This window comes from Solanum lycopersicum, chromosome 9, assembly GCF_036512215.1.
Source record: "Solanum lycopersicum chromosome 9, SLM_r2.1".
Classification (NCBI taxonomy): domain Eukaryota; kingdom Viridiplantae; phylum Streptophyta; class Magnoliopsida; order Solanales; family Solanaceae; genus Solanum; species Solanum lycopersicum.
In genome coordinates, this window is record NC_090808.1 from 24,188,242 (window position 1) to 24,206,179 (window position 17,938).

Sequence of the window (17,938 nt, forward strand, 5' to 3'; positions counted from 1 at the left end):
TTTATATTGTTTATTATGGTTAAATTATGATGTATTATTATTAAATTATGTTAGTTCTTGATTCTAACCCTAGTATTATGAAAGAGGTGATGAATTGACCTCAATTCCCTAACCCTAGGTTATGAACTAGAGTAGAATTGATTAATATCTATGTAATTAATTCATTTTTATTGTCTTAATTAATATGTTATGATGTTATTACACCTATTATTTAGTGAAATTGGTTGGTTGATTGTAAGACAATGGATGATAGCTTTTGAAGGAAATTGGGTAAGACATTGTTATCCTAAACCTTAACTTCATTTATGATGGCTTAAGTTCATTTTGATTGGATTAAGTAGGCATTAGCATGATGAAGTAATTGAAATGTCTTTATTATGTGGATTGTGAGATTATGATTAAGTTATAATGATATAAGGTTAGTTATAAAGTACCTATATCCGTTACTATGATATGATGATGTTAATTTGATACACATTTGAGGGTTGTATTTACAGGATGTTCTCATGCAATTCCTATTTATCTAAGGACTATGACTATACAAGGAGTTATTCTCCTATGACATAAACTAAGTTATTATTGTCAAAGAAAGACAATTCAAAAGGGACTCTATCTTAGCACTAAGTAAACTAGTAGTGAGGAGTGTGCCTTGCCATGTAGGAAAGCTGGGTTCACTTATGTACTCATGAGATAGAGACTACAATGCCAAAGGCATAAAATGGGTCTCAAACATGTCTACTAGTTCTTGAACTATGTTGCCCCCATAGAAATACTAGCTATTTGATCCACCTAGATGTTACATTTATGTTTTTGTACTACCATGACAAGTAGCGCACTTTCTCTCGGTGGAGGGTTTCATGACACTGGATTCCACATTAGATCGTGTGGTCTATGTCGCTAAAGGCACGTGTTTCTGAAAGTAAAATAAAGTAATAAACTAAATTCTAACTAGGTGTATTTAACGGTTTGACTTAGTCTAGGTAGAGATATGGGCCTCTACCTATACATTGCGCTAGTTTGCCTTGATGGAAGTCCTAGAAGGATATTCTTATGTTCTTATGTTCTTATTAAGTGAATGATATGCATATGTTTACTTTACATGTTGATGCTACTATATGATGTTCGTTTCACTTCTGAACATGTTATTGGTCTATATTGCGATATATAATAATGAATACTTATGATGTTATGTATTGTGAAGTTAGACATTAGTTATGATCCTTTTGTCCGTTTACTTGGATTAGTTGGGTTATGGGGCTTCACTTGACCACACTAATAATATTGGTAAGGGGTTATGAGTAAGGGTTTTTCTTATGTTTTAATGTTATGAACTCTTGTACATGCTTTGTGTTTATAACAGGATGTTGGAGTTGCTTCCGATATGGTTCTAATATGCTATACGCATGCTGACTTGACTCAACTTGATGATGTTGGACTTGTATCTAATAGCTATTGTGTTAAGGAATATATGATCATTGTCTTATATGTGTTCTTGGTTGAGCATAAGACTTTTGAAGTAACCTCACATGGCTTTGAATAAATTTCCCTTGTAGCATGATATATAAGTTGTGTTTGCATATGTCTCCAAACTTAGTACGGGTGATGTCCTAACCTATTTTGCTCTCTTTTTGCGAAAAATTGTAGGTTCTGGACGATGAAGTGTTTGTACCCAATTTTTTATGAAGGCTTTGGTCATTTCTCCAAGTGTGGGTATGTCATCAAGATCTGAGGATGATGCCTTTCTTATTCTACCTATGTTACAAGCTATAGGTTAAAGAAAGACGTTTCACTCTTATTGTTCAAGAGATTGTTGTAAGCCTTAAAATGCAAATATACATTTGTGTAAGGGCTATGCCCGAATGTTCTATTCCAACTTACATGGTTTTATATTAGATATGTCTATTAGACTCTATATTGTGTATATTGTATATGTGACATAAATGTAGAAGCCTATGTAATATTCCTATTCTAGGAGTCAAAGTAAACTCCCTATGCATATGATATGTGTAAGCGAGAGGTCCATGTAAACCTCATGAAGTACATGTAGATGAAATGTTTTAATTTTTGGCACTTTTTAACCTATTATGTGCAATGAAGAATGCGAACGGGCTCACTTAGTTCTTCCGAAGACGAGGATGACGATTACGTCTTGGAAGTGCTCCCCGAATGTTAAAATTTTCATGTTGTTCCAGCAAACAAACCCTAAGTCCACCATTCACACGAGAAGGATATGATTATGACTTTAAATTTCAAGGATATCATAACCTTCCATCTAGATTGAATGTTCCACATAAAGGACATTCTTAAAGGTCACATATCAATCACACATACAAGACTAAGGAGCATTAGCATACTATAAAGAATCCATATTCACATCTTACATGTATCAAGTAAGGGGAAGAAGTCTACCAAAAAAAGACACACACATACTTCAACATATCACATATAGCATATTATTCAAGAAACACCTATGAACAAGCAGTGTTGACTATAGGTCTCCCTAGTAACTACTATGTTATCATGAATCTAAGTTATCATAAATCTGATATAATCCATCATGAATCATCCTACTTAAACATCAAGTAATACACATAGTTATTTGAATATCTCATGCTTTGAATTCACATATACATATAAGTCATGAAGACCTTCACAATACTCACATATTCATGTTATAACATGATAATGCCATAACTCATTAAGTAATGCCGACGAGGACACATTGATTCACAATTCATAAAGAAATGTCAACGAGGCCACATTGTTCACGCGTATAACACATGAACACTGACACCATAAGTGTATCATACTAATCATCATCTTAGTTAAATACATATACCACACCATATAGAGAAGGTTAGGTCAACATACCACCAATCCAACAACACAACTCCAATCTACTGACAATTTAACAAACTCAATATTCAAAGGATCTTACCAATAGACATTACACCAATTCAACCCAATAATCACAATATACAATGAATCCAAGATAATTTAATATGAATTTATCAAATCAGCATATCCTAGTTACAATTCTAGCATGATTCTTTCATAGTTCAATAGCCCTAATCAAATTACACAAGAATTCAATAGAATCGAGTCATGATCAAATTATCCATAAAATAGTTAAAACTAGGGTTTCATGATTTTAATGGTGTCATTGGGGTTTTAGTCTAAAATCATTATAGCATCAATTCAATGATAATACATTGATTCAAAATGTTTTACGCAAAAACCCTTGGAAAAATTAAAATTAAGAAGTTCATCTTTTGAGAAGTCTTTCAAAAACAACTTTGAAGATTATATACTTGAATAAAAGATATTAAAGATTGAAAATCATACCTTAATTGATTCGAAGCCAAAAAAATTGAGAATATTTGACGGAGAAATCACCCTCTATGCTCAAATCTCCCTTCAAGCTTCAATGGTGTTCTAGAGAATTCTTTATGCGTTTTGAGTTTTGATTTTGAAATTTTGAATTAATATAAGTGTTTAAGACTAATAAAACCACTTTAAATACTGAAACTACCCTTAATAAGTCGTCCAACTAATTTTAGGAATGCTAGGTGTATGACCCAAATGCCCATAGCCTTTGTCGAGGCCCTGCAGAAAATTGCAGGTCTCAAACGATAGCCAGTATTGATGCATGCCTCATCGACCCACGAACAGACCATCCTGCTGTTTTGTGGTTTGGTTCAGAGGCTATCAAAATGGGTGCTTAATATCCCTAGACTAAGTGTCAACCTATGCCTAAAATGACGGGGCGTCGACTTACCTACTCGACATAGATTGCCCCTCGTTGGTTGGGCTGGTTTTGACAGCTTTAAGCTAGAAGTTGGGTCCTCCTCAAGGACATTTAGTTGGTCTTTGGGGAATGTTTAATAGACTTTTCCAATCGAAATGCACAAGTACACATGTAAAGGACCTCTCACATCAATTTAACCAGAACAGACACCTAAAACTTTACCAAAAACCTAATGAACACAAGCGTGTTTCAAGGAAAACCTTTCGAACATCATGAACGTTGTTTGATGTTTGACCTCCAAACATTACCGAACATTAGATACTGCCAATATGTGACACCCCAACCCTAGGTGAGACGGACGAGTATCCTATGAATACATGTTTTACAACTAACTGATGATGAGAAAGTAAACTATTATGCAGATAACTCATTAAAATCATCATACACAACACATGTTGACTAGCTGAACAAATACATGTGAAAAGTGAAACTATGAATTCATATGATAGCTTTACAATGTCTAAAAAGCCTCTATGGAATTGATGCTTTGAAAATATGCATAGTAAAGACTCTACAAAGCCCCGAATAAACATGTAGTTCACCAACAACAACGGAGTATCATGTGCTTCTATTGGGGTTCTTCTATTGGGGAGATCTATATTTGAATACTTGTACGTGCACCATGAAATGCAGTGCTCCAATAAGGGACGTCAGTACGAAAGGATGTACTGAATATGTAAGGCATAATAAATGATATGTGACATGGCATCTCATGTGAAACGAAATACCAATAGATAAGGATTAGAGACGTCCTTTGCTTATACTTGTTGAATTGTGTATGTTACATGCTTTTGTTTACTTTTATGTGAGTTATAACTTTTGTAAGCCATATGATAGATTCCATAAATTGGGAACGGCCCATGCTAGGCTTTTGCGCCTGAGCTTCCACCCTTACAAACCAATTGGGATCGGCCCATTCTAGGCATTCACCCATGATCTGCCACACTTTTATACCTATCGCGATCGACCCATTCTACGCTTTGCCCCTTTGCTGCCACCCATAATTACACAAATTTCTTCACTTTATTTTTTTTAATCTTTGAGATTGTTGATTTGATGTTCATAACTCTTTTGAGAATATGTAAATTGGATAGTAATAACTCTTTTGAGATTGTTTTTTTATTGATAATACCTCATTTGGGATTGATGTATTGGTGGTAATAATCATTTTTGAGATTCGGAACTATGAAACAGTAGTAGAAGACATACGAATATGGACTAACGATAATGATAATGACGTGGGAAGCAAATGTGACACCAACATAATACTTCTTCTATGACTCTGTACACATTTTTGACATCTCAAATTGAAACACATATAAAGTGAAGACATATAACTTTCAGCCAAGAGATTTGAACTGTATTTGATATCAACATACTCACATAATTATATCAAAGACAAGGTATACATGAATGTTGAACCAAGGAAGAATGTGTACAATTCAACCTAAGGACGGAAACATATTCCAAGCATGTACATACATATAACTGTACAATAGAGCAAGTAGTCATCTTGTCAGGCAACATAATAGTCTAACACAATGGGAGTAATAACAAATAAAGGGAACAGCTGATTATGTAAAAATATGACATTATATGATGGAATAGACTATTGAAGCAAGTTTGCAAGATATGGGTAGATCGTGTCTCCATCCTATAAACATATGTACCATGTTTAATCTAGAACCTCTTTGACTTATATAAGGGAAATACATGCCACGGATACTTTGAAAGCAAAACAAGTTTAAACCTTGCATGCTATCACTTGGTAGAGCAAAAATACACATTTATTAACAAACTCATAGTAGAGTGCTTACTTTAATTCTCTAGGGAGTACAGACTGAATTTATAGATCAGTCATTATCAAGAGCACATAGAAAGCTTAAAAGTGTTGGATTCATGCTAAAGAAATAGGAAATCAAATAGTGTTACATACCTTGCTGCACAACAATGGATATCACAATGAGTTAACTAGTTTCCTTTCAGATTATTTATCTTGCTAGACAGAAACCTCAATTACAAGGATTTGGATTCTTTAAGGTGTAGGTTGTCCTTTATAACTTATCTTGATGATAAATAAGATTATTCACTTAAATTCCTTAATATGGGAGATGTTTTACTAGCTTGTTCTTTTATAACACCTGTTTCCTTCATATTCTAGAGGTAAAGCTATAGAACAGAACTCTTGTATGTTCAATGGCTTTCCTTGGGAGTAATTTCGTGACAATAAGTAATATGAAGGAGGTATGATAAGCTTGATGCTTTAGACGCAATTTTGGACATTTTCCCTTTAATAAATTGGGAAATAACATGGTCCTTTACTTTTAAGCAATAAGGTGCATCATTTTGTTAGTTTCTGCAACATGTTTTTAAGTAGTTGCATCAGCTACTTGCTCTTTTCGCTGAAATTCAGTCCACTTATTCTAAGTAGGTGCATAACCTACTGTTGCTCCCTTTTAATTCAGCCCAATAATACTAAGTAGGTGCATCACCTACTTGCTCCTTTTAACTTAAAATTCAGTCCACCAACTCTAAGTAGGTGCATCACCTACTTGCTCCTTTTAACTTAAAATGCAGTCCACTATTTCTAAGTAGGTGCATCACCTAATTGCCTTTTTTCACTTTAAATGCAGTCCACTAATTCTAAGTTTATGCATCACCTATTTGTCACCTACTAGCATAGTTTAGTCCCACAAGCACCTCAATTACTTTACACCATTTCCCCATCTTAAATTCTTTACAAGACTGTAGCACTAAATATACACTTGACCACCTTGACTTTTATATCGAATACAACCTCTTACTATTCGGAGATTGAATTTTTTTTTTAAAGTTCAATTATTCGCATATGTGTTGGAAGGCATGTGGTATTACAATTTCAAACATATTTTATTGTCACCAGTCGCATAGTAAACTGAGTCCATAACTATACCACAATGAATTTTTTAAGCAACATATACAAAAAAAACTAGTTCACGTAGAATATAGGGTGTTACACAATAAACATCATTATAAAACATTTTAACACTTTAGAACCTCATGACACAATTGTTAGGATTTAGTTTCACCTATGTCATTTTAGAGGTGTTACATTCTCCCTCACTTTGACAAATTCATCCTCAAATGACACTTGCTTATTTTAGGCAGAATTGAAGAGGTAAGAAACTTAAGACGAGCAGCACATAATCATACCATATAATAAAAAATTCATATGTAGAAGGAACACCAATTTCACATAACCAATAGATTCAAAACACAATAAGAAGATACAAATTAATCCATGACTCATTATGCAATAACACTCACATTCTTCATTTCAAATAGGAGGAACTCCTTTCCAACGCATTACTTTTCTCATATGCATCAATTCTATACACGTTATAACCGTTTTCAATAAAAGAACGATTTAGTGATTTTTGCAAAAACTTCACAACGAACTACCAAGTTTATAGGGAAACATGGTCAAATTTTATAAAAATTCAACTCCTAAGTAATTTATGATGAATGCATGACAATATGAGACACAAAACCATATCAATTTATTTTACAACATAATTATAAATTCATAAGGTTCACAATGCAAGAAATCAATGAATTGATGTTACAAGAAGAATCCTAAATAAAATGTAACATGCAACATGCTAATATGACTTTCTATCTCTAAAACTTGAATAGAAGTGAAAAGAAAAGACAAACAACCCTCACTCTACCATTCATACGACAAGGATACCATTACGATTTTCAACTTCAAGGATATCATAACTTTGCCTCTAGGTTGAAGGTTCCACATAAAGGACCTTCTTTACTATGTTCAAGGTCACATGTCAATCACACATGCACCACTAAGGATCTGTAGCATACTAAGTCAAGAATCCATATTCACATCTTACATGTATCGAGTAGGGTACACAAGTCTACCAACACAACATACACACACATACTTTACTACATCACATATAGCATATCACTCAAGAAGAACCTAGGAACAACCAATGTAACCTATAGGTCTTCCTATTCACTACTATGGTATCATAAATCTAAGTTATTGCAAGTATCATATAATCCATCAAGAATCATCCAACTTCAGCATCAAGTAATATACATAATGACATCACTGTAGCCTACTAGAGACACATATCATCAAACAGAAGAACACATGTTTTCACTTTTATATACACATAAGTCATCAAGACCTTTAAACTACTCATATATTCAAGATATAACATTATAAATCCATCATTCATAAAATAATGCCGATGAGGCCACATTGTTTCAAAATTCATAAAGTAATGCCGATGAGACCACATTGTTCACAAGTAAAACACATAAACACGGCCACGTGAGGTGGACCATGCAAATAATCATCATAGTTATATACCTATACTACATAAATTGGAGAAGTTTAGGTCAACATACCACCAATAAAACCTCATAACTCCAATCCCTAACCAATTCAACTAACTCAATATTCAAAGGCTCTTACGAAAAGCCATAGTCAACAATTCAATGAAATAATCACAATATAAAATGCATAAAAGATAATACAATATTAATTTATGAAATTAGGAAAACCTACTTACAATGCTCGCATGATTATTTAATAGTTTAATAGTGCTAACAAAACTACACAAGAATTCAATAGAGTAGACACATGATCAAATCATCCATAAAATAGTCAAAACAAGGATTTCATGATTTGCATGGGTTCATGGAGTTTTATTCTAAAATGATCAATTGAACATAAATTCAACCATAATACATTGATTCAAAAAATTTTATGCAAGAACTCATAGCTAGATTACAATTTAAAAGTTCATCTTTTGAGAAGTGTTTCAAAAAACCACTTTGAAGATTGGGTCCTTGAAGAAAAGATATTTAAGGATGAAAGACGTACCTTAATTGATGATAATGTGCGAAAATTGAGAAGATTTGTTGGAGAAATTACCCTCGAAGATCCAAGCTCCCTTTAATCTTTAGTCGTATTTTAGAGAATTCTTTGGGGGTTTCGAGTTTTGATTTTGAAATATTGAATTCATCTAAGTTACTAAGATTTATAAACCTACTCAAAACTACCAAAACTACCCTTAATAATTCGTCCAACACATTTTATGAAAGCTAGATGAATGACCCAAATGTCTATAGTCTTGACCGAGACGCTGTAGAAAACTGCAGGGTATTAAACGACAGCCATAAATTTATGCCTCGTCGACCCACCAATGGAATGTCCTGCAAGTCAATGATACGGGATAGAGTCTTGTCAAATGGGGTTTAATCTCACTAGATGAAGTGTCAACCTACGAACCAAACGATGGGGTGTCGACTGACCTACTAGGTGTCGATTGCCCCTCGATGGTTTGACTGGTTGTGACAGCTTTTGGCTAGAAGTTATGTCCTCCTCAATGAATCTTTTCTAGGTCCTTAGGGAGTTTCACCTAGAAGTTTCCAACCCAATACACTCGAACACATGTTAAGGACCTCTCCTACAAGCATTTTTAAAGGTAAACCTTTCGAACTTCACGGACGTTCTTGGACGTTTGAGCTGCAAAGTTCACAAAACTTTAGTCACTTACTATAGACATAATTATAATACATTTAAAGACTTTATAACCTTTTTACACACGTGTTAGGCTCTAGTTTCACCTAAATCATTTTAGAGGTGTTATAAAACCCCAAGTCCAAAATACAAAAAACCAAACATTACACACTAAACCATAAATATTACCTACAATCCTAAATCCTAAACCCTAAAAAATAAAAAATAAAAAACTCAATACTAAACCCTAACCCAAACCTTAACAATAACCCTAACTTTCATTTTATAAACTCGAAACCCCAAGCCTAAAGTACATACCCAAAATATTAAACACTTAACCATAGATTTTAACCTAAATATCCTAAATCCCAAAACCTAACACCTTAAAAAACTCTATACCCTAAATTAATCCCTAAACCCAAAGCCCAAAATACCAAACCCCTAACATAAAAAACTAAACCATAGATATAACAACTCAAATTCTTAACCTCAAACCCTAAAACCTAAAAAAAAATTAACCCTTACCCTAACCTTAACATTAACCCTAAACCTAATCCGAAACCCCAAGCTGAAAGTACAAAATCCCAAACATTAAATACTAAACCATATATATTAAACCACAAATCTTAAACCCCAAACATTAAAACCTTAAGAAATAATAAACCCCAAACATAACACTAACCCTAACCTTAACCCTAAACCCTAAACCTAAACCCTAATACAAAATTACAAAAAACCCAAACCCCAACACAAAATTACCAAAACCCAAACATTAAACATGAAGAAGTAGATAATAGACCTCAAACCCAGAACCCTAACCCCTAACCCTAACTCTAACCCTAATCCTAACCCTAACCGTAACCCTTATCTTAACCTTAACTCAAACCTAAACCATAAACACAAAACCACAAGTCAAAAATACCGAAACTCAAACATTAAACACTAAAAAATTGATTTTAAACCTCAAATCCAAAACTTCAAAACCTAAAACCTTACAAAAAAACTAAACCCTAACCTCAACCCAAGCCCTAACCCTAAACTCTAAACCCTAAACACAGATCCCAAAATACAGAAACCCTAACATTTAAATCTAAACCACAAATAATACAACTCAAATCCTTAGCCCCAAACCCTAAAACCTAAAAAGATCCTAAACCTAACGCTAACCCCAACATTGACTCTAACTTTATTGCTAAACCCTAAGTATAAAATACCAAAACCCAAATATTAAACAATTAACAATAGATATTAAACCCTAAATTCTAAACCCCAAACCTAAAAAATACATAAACCCTAATAATAAACCTTAAATAAAACCCCAAGCCAAAAATACAATATCTCAAAGATTAAACATTAAACCATAGATATTAAACCTCAAATCCTTAACCCAAAGCCCTAAAACCTAAATATAAACTAAACCTTCCCTATCCCTAACCCGAATCCTCACCATTAAACCCATAAACCCCAAACCCTTAACCACAAGCCCAAAATACCAATACCCAAACATTAAAAACTAAACAGTAGATACCAGACCTAATGTCCTAAAACCCAAACGCTAAAACCTAAAAAGAACCTAAACCTAACCCTAACATTATTGCTAACCTTAACCTTAATCCTCACCGAAACACTAAATCATAAACCTAAAACCCCTAGACCAAAATGTAAAAACCCAAACAATAAACACTAAGCTATAGATTTTAAACCGGAAATCCTAAACCACAAAACCTTAAACCTTACAAAAACCTAAACTTAAACCATAATTCGATCCATAACCCTAACCCTAACCATAAATCCTAAACCTTAAACCCCAATCCCAAAATACCAAAAACCCAATATTAAACAATAAACTATCGATATTGCAACTAAAATCCTTAACCTCAAACCTTAAAACCTAAAAAAACACTAAATCCTTACCCTAACCCTAAAATTAAATGTAACCTAAACCCTAAATTCTAATTGTAAAATACCAAGACCCAAATGTTTAACATTAAACCATATATATTAAACCTTTAATAGTAATCCCCAAACCCCAGATCATAAAAAGAACTCTAAAAATTAAACCTTAAGCTTACCCTAAATCCTAAATCCTGAACCCCAAACCCAGAATACCAAAATCAAATCATTTAACACTCAACAATAGATATTAAACCTCAAACCCTAAAACCTAAAATAATCGTAAACCTTAACTTAAACAGAACCCTAACCCTAAAACCTATACCCTAAAACCCAAGCTCAAAATACAAAAGCCCAAATATTAAACACTAAACCATAGATATCAACTACAATGAACCCTAACCCAAACCCGAACCCAAAACCCAAAATGCTATGACAAAAATATGAAAAACCAAACATTAAACCCTAAAGCATAGATTTTAAAGGAAAAAATACTAAACCTCAAACCCTAAAACTTAAAAAAACTCTAACCCCCTACCCTAATCCTGACGCTAACCCTAGTTCTAACTTTAACCCTATCCCTATCCCTAAACCATAATCCCAAAGACCAAAATACCTAAACCCAAACATTAAACACTAAATAAAAGATTTTAAACCTCAAATCCTCAACACAAAAACTAATACCTTAGAAAACCCTAAACCCTATCTTTAACCCTAACCTTAACCCTAACCCTAAGCCTATATCGTAAACCCTATAACCCAATCCTAAAATACAAAAACCCAAATAATAAACACTAAACAGTAGATTTTACAAATAAAATTCTAAAACCCCAACGCTACAACCTAAAAAGCTCTAAACTCTAAGTCTAACCCTAAACAATAACCGCTAAACCCCAAAATACCAAAACCCAATCATGAAAATGTAAACAATGTATATTAACCCACAAATCCTAAGCCCAAACCCTATAATCTAAAAAACAAAACTCAAATCCTAACCCTTAACCGATAATTCCTAGACCAAAATACAAAAACACAAACATTAAATGCCAAACCACAGATATTGAACCTCAAATCCTAAACCCCAAACACTAAAACCAAAAAAATACTATACACTTGACCATAACAATAATCCTAACCATATACCCTAAACCCTAAGCCCAAATCTCAAAATACCAGAACCCAAACATTGAGAACTAAATCATATATATTAAACCTCAAATCCTAAAACCAAAAAAATAGTAAACATGAAATTGTAACCCTTACCCTGACCCTTAAACCTAAACCCTAAGCCCAAAGAATAATTAAACACTAAAACATATATATTACAACTCAAATCGTTTATACCTTCTAAATGTGTCCATCGGAGTAGGTTTATGACTCTAGGTTCCATGACTATCTAGTGCGATATATGTTGGTTAGTGCGTATTCTAATAATGTGGGATACATGCTAGTGTTTGATAAGTACAATGAAATTTAGGTAGTGGAATGGGATGCTTTCTAGACATTACACTATCAGGCTTTGATGATGTTAGTGTGTGAGTGCCCTAGGTTTTCTTAAAGACCATTATGTGAATGTCCATAAGTGATGATTCTATTCAAAATGAATTAATTAATATAATGACTTTAGTAAAGAAATGTTAATGAAAAAGTACTTATGTGGAGTAGCTTTGAGGATTCCTTATATAGGCCTTAAGAGGGTGTATGGGTGGTCTCTTCATGTTTTACTTGGGCGAATCGTAGAGTAAATCTAGGTAGGGAGTTTAACAAATTAAGTGAGAATGATCTTATCGTATGTAGTCTTAAGGATCATTTAGGTTTGGTTACAGAGGGTGCATGGGCGGTCTCTCTTCGTCTCACTTAACTCAGTCTTAGTATAATATTTGTGGTGAGGTTACAAGCTAAAATAGGTCACTATGAAGTTGAACTTAGTTCATTGTAAAATGACATAGTTCACTGTAACATTCTTCAATATTTGAAAAAATGCTTATGTGATATCTTATATATTTCTAAGGTGTTAAATTTTGTTCTTATGCTTATACTATGATATTTTAATTTATAAAGCATGTTTTACATAAAAGTTTGTTTATCATGATTTTATGCATTATGAAATACTTAGTACAAGTGTTTGCACTAATTCCATACTTTGTCCCTATCTCTAAAGGTGTAGGTGGTATTTGAGAGGAGTACCGAAGTGGAAGCTTTGATTAGTGTTCGTTCAAGAAAATAGTTGGTATGTCCTCACTAGATTCGATGATATCTTGATGTATACTTTTCCTAATTGAATGTATTGTAATAAATAGAGTTAGCTATCCTAATTTATGATGAAGTATTGGACGTGTCCCAATACATTCGTATTTATAAGATGACAACTTCGAGACATAGCCTTTGACAATGTTTTTCTATATATGAGATATTATGACGTATTATTATATTGTGTGAACAGTTTTATTCCACACTACTTTTCATATATGTATGCATTGAACGTTATGAAAGATCTTGTACAAGACCTCCACGAGGTTGAGTACGCCGTGTTGCATTTCGAGAATACCCTAAATTCTAGAGGGTACTATCATATCATGACAAAGTAGGTAATAGAGCATCAGCTTATGAAGTAGTCTATAGGAACTAAAGTCTCAAAGAACCATGTCTATTAGTGTCTTGCCATCAGTGTGAGTCGCGACACATCTATGGGCCAGAGGTTATAGTACGATAATTTTTCCTTTCTTTTATACACAATTGTCATGTTGTAGAGTAAAAAGTTATGAGTGTCCATCTGAATGTTTTCCTTCTGTTTTTAGGAAGATCACTACTAGAAGGATGACCGTTTGAAGGGTTGAAGAAGGAAGATAGAATGAGAGAGTTCCTCTCTATGTTGAGCAAGTTCTAAATTGTGTCCAAGTTCCTTATACTGCTGACATTCCCCCAAAAGATGAAATAGTTCGTAATGTAGAATAAGTGAATGAGGTTCCAGTGGTTCCCTTGATTATAGCTAATGGGGAGATTAGAGAGGCTCTACTTACCGTAGCCCGAGCTATGATACTCAAGTGAATAGAGACATTGGGCCTATAATTAATGCTATGAACAGTACTATGACCTCTAAATTGAGGGACTTTCTGAGGATGAATCCTTCTAGCTTCTTTGGTTATAAGGTGGGAGAAGATCCTCAAACTTTCATTGATGAAGTGTATAAGATAGTGCATGCCTAGGAGTGGTTTCTAAGGAGAAAGAGGAGTTATCATCGTATAAATTTAAAGATGTTTTTAAAGTATGGTTTACTCAATGGAAAGATAGTAGACTGGTTGAATCGGGTCACTTAGAGTGGGAACATTTTAAGGAAGCATTCTAAGGAAGGTACTTTCCCCGTGAGAAAAGGGAGGTTAAGATTGAGGAATTTAAGGAAAGGTAGCATGAGTGTTGAGTAGTATTTATTAAATTTTATCCTATGACTAAGTATGCTCCATCCTTGGTGTCTAACCTAGGGATGAGATGAGTAGGCTCTTGACCAATGTTTCGGAAATTGTGAAGGAAGAGTGTGGTACATCCAAGATCCCTGGTGACATGTCTGTATCTACTCGTAAGGTGTATGGTCAATCCATTGAAGAGTCTAAACATGGGAGGAGAAGTAGATATGCTATGTGGGGAATAACCAATGAGAAACTAAATAGAAGTTTAAGAAGAGGGCTTTAAATCAAGATGGTTCTAGTGATTGTAAGGCTAACTATGAGAGAGGTGTTGGTTCCCATTTGACTAAGCCTACTTGTGCCACTTATGGGAAAAAATACTTTGTAAAGTGTCTAGCCGGTACTAGTGGGTGCTTTGGTTTTCGGAAAGATGATCACATGGTCAATAATTGTCTTACTATTTCGGCTAGAAGAAGAGAGTCCAAGAAAGTTCCACCTAATTTTCCAGATGGTGGTGCTCCAAATAGGAATCGTTTCAATGATACGAGCCAAAAGAACAAAACGGGATTAAGATGATGCTGCCAGTAAGTTATAGTTTTCTCTTTAGTTATATGAGCTCCTTCTATGTGGGGGAGTATAGTGAGTAGTAGAATGGTGATTTGTTGTCAAATGTCTTCTATTAAATTCAAGCTTAATATTTAGAATGTCTTAGTAGCATGTTGCATGTTGCATTTTGTTTCGGAGTCTAGTTGAAATCAAATTTCATTAATTCCTTACATTGTGCAGTTCATGAAGAAATGACTATGTTTTAAATTGATATTATATTGATTATTCTAGAATCTTGTCATGATTTTATCATAAATTGCTTAAGAATGCATGAAGGAATAACTGGACATGATTCACTGTAAAAAAAATTGTGTTCACTGTAAATATGTTGAAAATTTGCCTAAATTTTTTCTTTAATGAAAAATGGTTATAATGTGTATTGATGATGTATATGAGAATGATAATATGCGGGGTAGGAAGCTCGTTTTATATGAAATGAAAAAAGGTGAGTCTTATTGCATGATGAGTTGTTGATGTAGTTCCTACCTTTAGGTAGTGTTTTCAGTCTTTTAAAGTATGTGAAATTGATGTCTCTCCTACATGCGTATATTGTGTATTTTTTGGTATGGTTATGTGCTTCTTGTATTGAGTGTCTTATAACTTTATAGTGTCTAAAGTGTATCAAGTGTCATTCGAGGACAAATGTTTTCTAAGTGGGGTATTATTGTCATTTGTGATTAAGATGAATGTATATTTGCTTCTATTGATGATGTTAGGTGTTATCATGTTACACTATGACTATGTCCTTTAGCGTGTGTAGTCTTAGACATAATGCATGATTCCTCTTATTTGGTTATAGAGTCTTATGATGGAAACATTGATGAGTCTATAACAGTAAATATGATGACCTATATATAATGTTCGTTATTCCTATGTGCTTACAGAATGATATGGTATATGTGATAATATATGTGTCTTGTCTTGGTAGGCTTGTGTCCCTTACTTAATACAGGTACATTATGAATATGAACATCTTGACTTAGTGGGCCTATGCACCTTTTGTATTGTATGTGATATGAAGATGAATGTTGAATTAAAGGATAGGATCAGTAGACCTAAGATGGTGCGCTTCTAAGAATGACTAATATGTTGGATCTTCGATATATAAAGAATGTTAAGAATGAAATAGACTATAGACCAATTAGAGGCATCCCTAAGGGACCTATCTGTTGTAGGTGCATTATAACTAGGTAATTACTCATAGATGGTAGCTTTTCATATGCCCCTTTTTATTGAACTTACTCTATGAGAACAAAGGCTAGCACTGAGTGCATGTGTTATTGTTTGTAGATCTACTTGAGAAGGACACTAGAGTACAATGTATCTATACTTGAAAATGAGTCTAAAAGGAATAAAAGACCTTGATATTACCTAACCATGTGCCTACATGGGATATGTCCTAGTTCTTCCCTTGGCAAGTAGAACACCATATATCCGAGTAGGTTTATGTCTCCTGATTACATGCCTAGCTAGCATGGTCTATATCGGTTCTTTTGCTTATTCTCATCACATGGGATATATCCAAGTGTTTAATAAGAAATATGAACTTCAGTAAGTTGCATGGGACGCTATCTATACATTGCACGATTAGCCTTTGATGATGTTAGTGTGTGAGTTCTCTATATTTTCTTATAGAACTTTATGTTAATGTTGATAAGTCATGAGTGTTTTCTAAATGGCTTAATGAACATAATGTTTTCAGTAAAGGAATGTTAATCAGAAAGTACTTATCTAGAGTAGCTTTGAGGATTTCATACGTAGGCATGAAGAGGGTGTATGGGCGGTCTCTTCATTTATTACATAGTTTATTCTGTTGTCGATAATCTTTACTCTAAAAGAGAAGTGCGATGAATTCTCTACGTCTATCACTTCTCTTGGCTGAGTTACTGATGTGCTTTGTTGAATTTTTTATTTAGAGTAGCATTTCAAGTTGTGCCTTTTCCAATCACACCCCCATGTTGCATTATTTCCCAATGGATTATAGTCTTGGAGAAGTTGATTGGATATTTTAGTGAGATAAACACCTTGAGTATTAGATTCTACCTCATTTTCCCCACCTTCAACAACTTCCGTTCGACTAATATTTGAGTCACAAGAATTATTATCGCCAGTGACCTGGCCATCCTCTAGGGTTAAAAATGATGTAGGAGAAGCGCTTTTTCTAAGGGAACAAACCCCATTAGATATTTCACCTCGACTCATCTTGTAAGTTCGATTTTGAGGTCGAGTTTCATGCACATTTTTTGCGACTTCTCAAGAAATGATATTCTTGTCGTCGGCAACCTGACCATCATTTGGGGCTGAATTTGTGGTGGGAGATACGTCTTTCCAAGGGGAAAAACCCCCAGTAGGTACTTCACCTAGAATCAATAGGGAAACCATTCGAATTTAAGATCAATTTTCATGGAAATTTTTCACGACTTCCATAGAAATTGCCACTTCGCTTCTCTCATATGGCACGACCAAATTACCTGATTTTTTTATATGTTGTTTCCATAGATTAGGAGAATCATCCCCAATATCCCTATCATCTTTATTTAGCCTGATGTAATCATGGAAAATAATTTCGTGATTCCCAGCCATTTCCGTCTTGGAGTTCGGACTGTTCATCGCTTCATTCAAAGGAGAATTCCCAGAGTTGTGTGATGAATTAGAAGGCGATTCTTGTTGCATTGTGTTCGTCTCCTTCCGGCAACC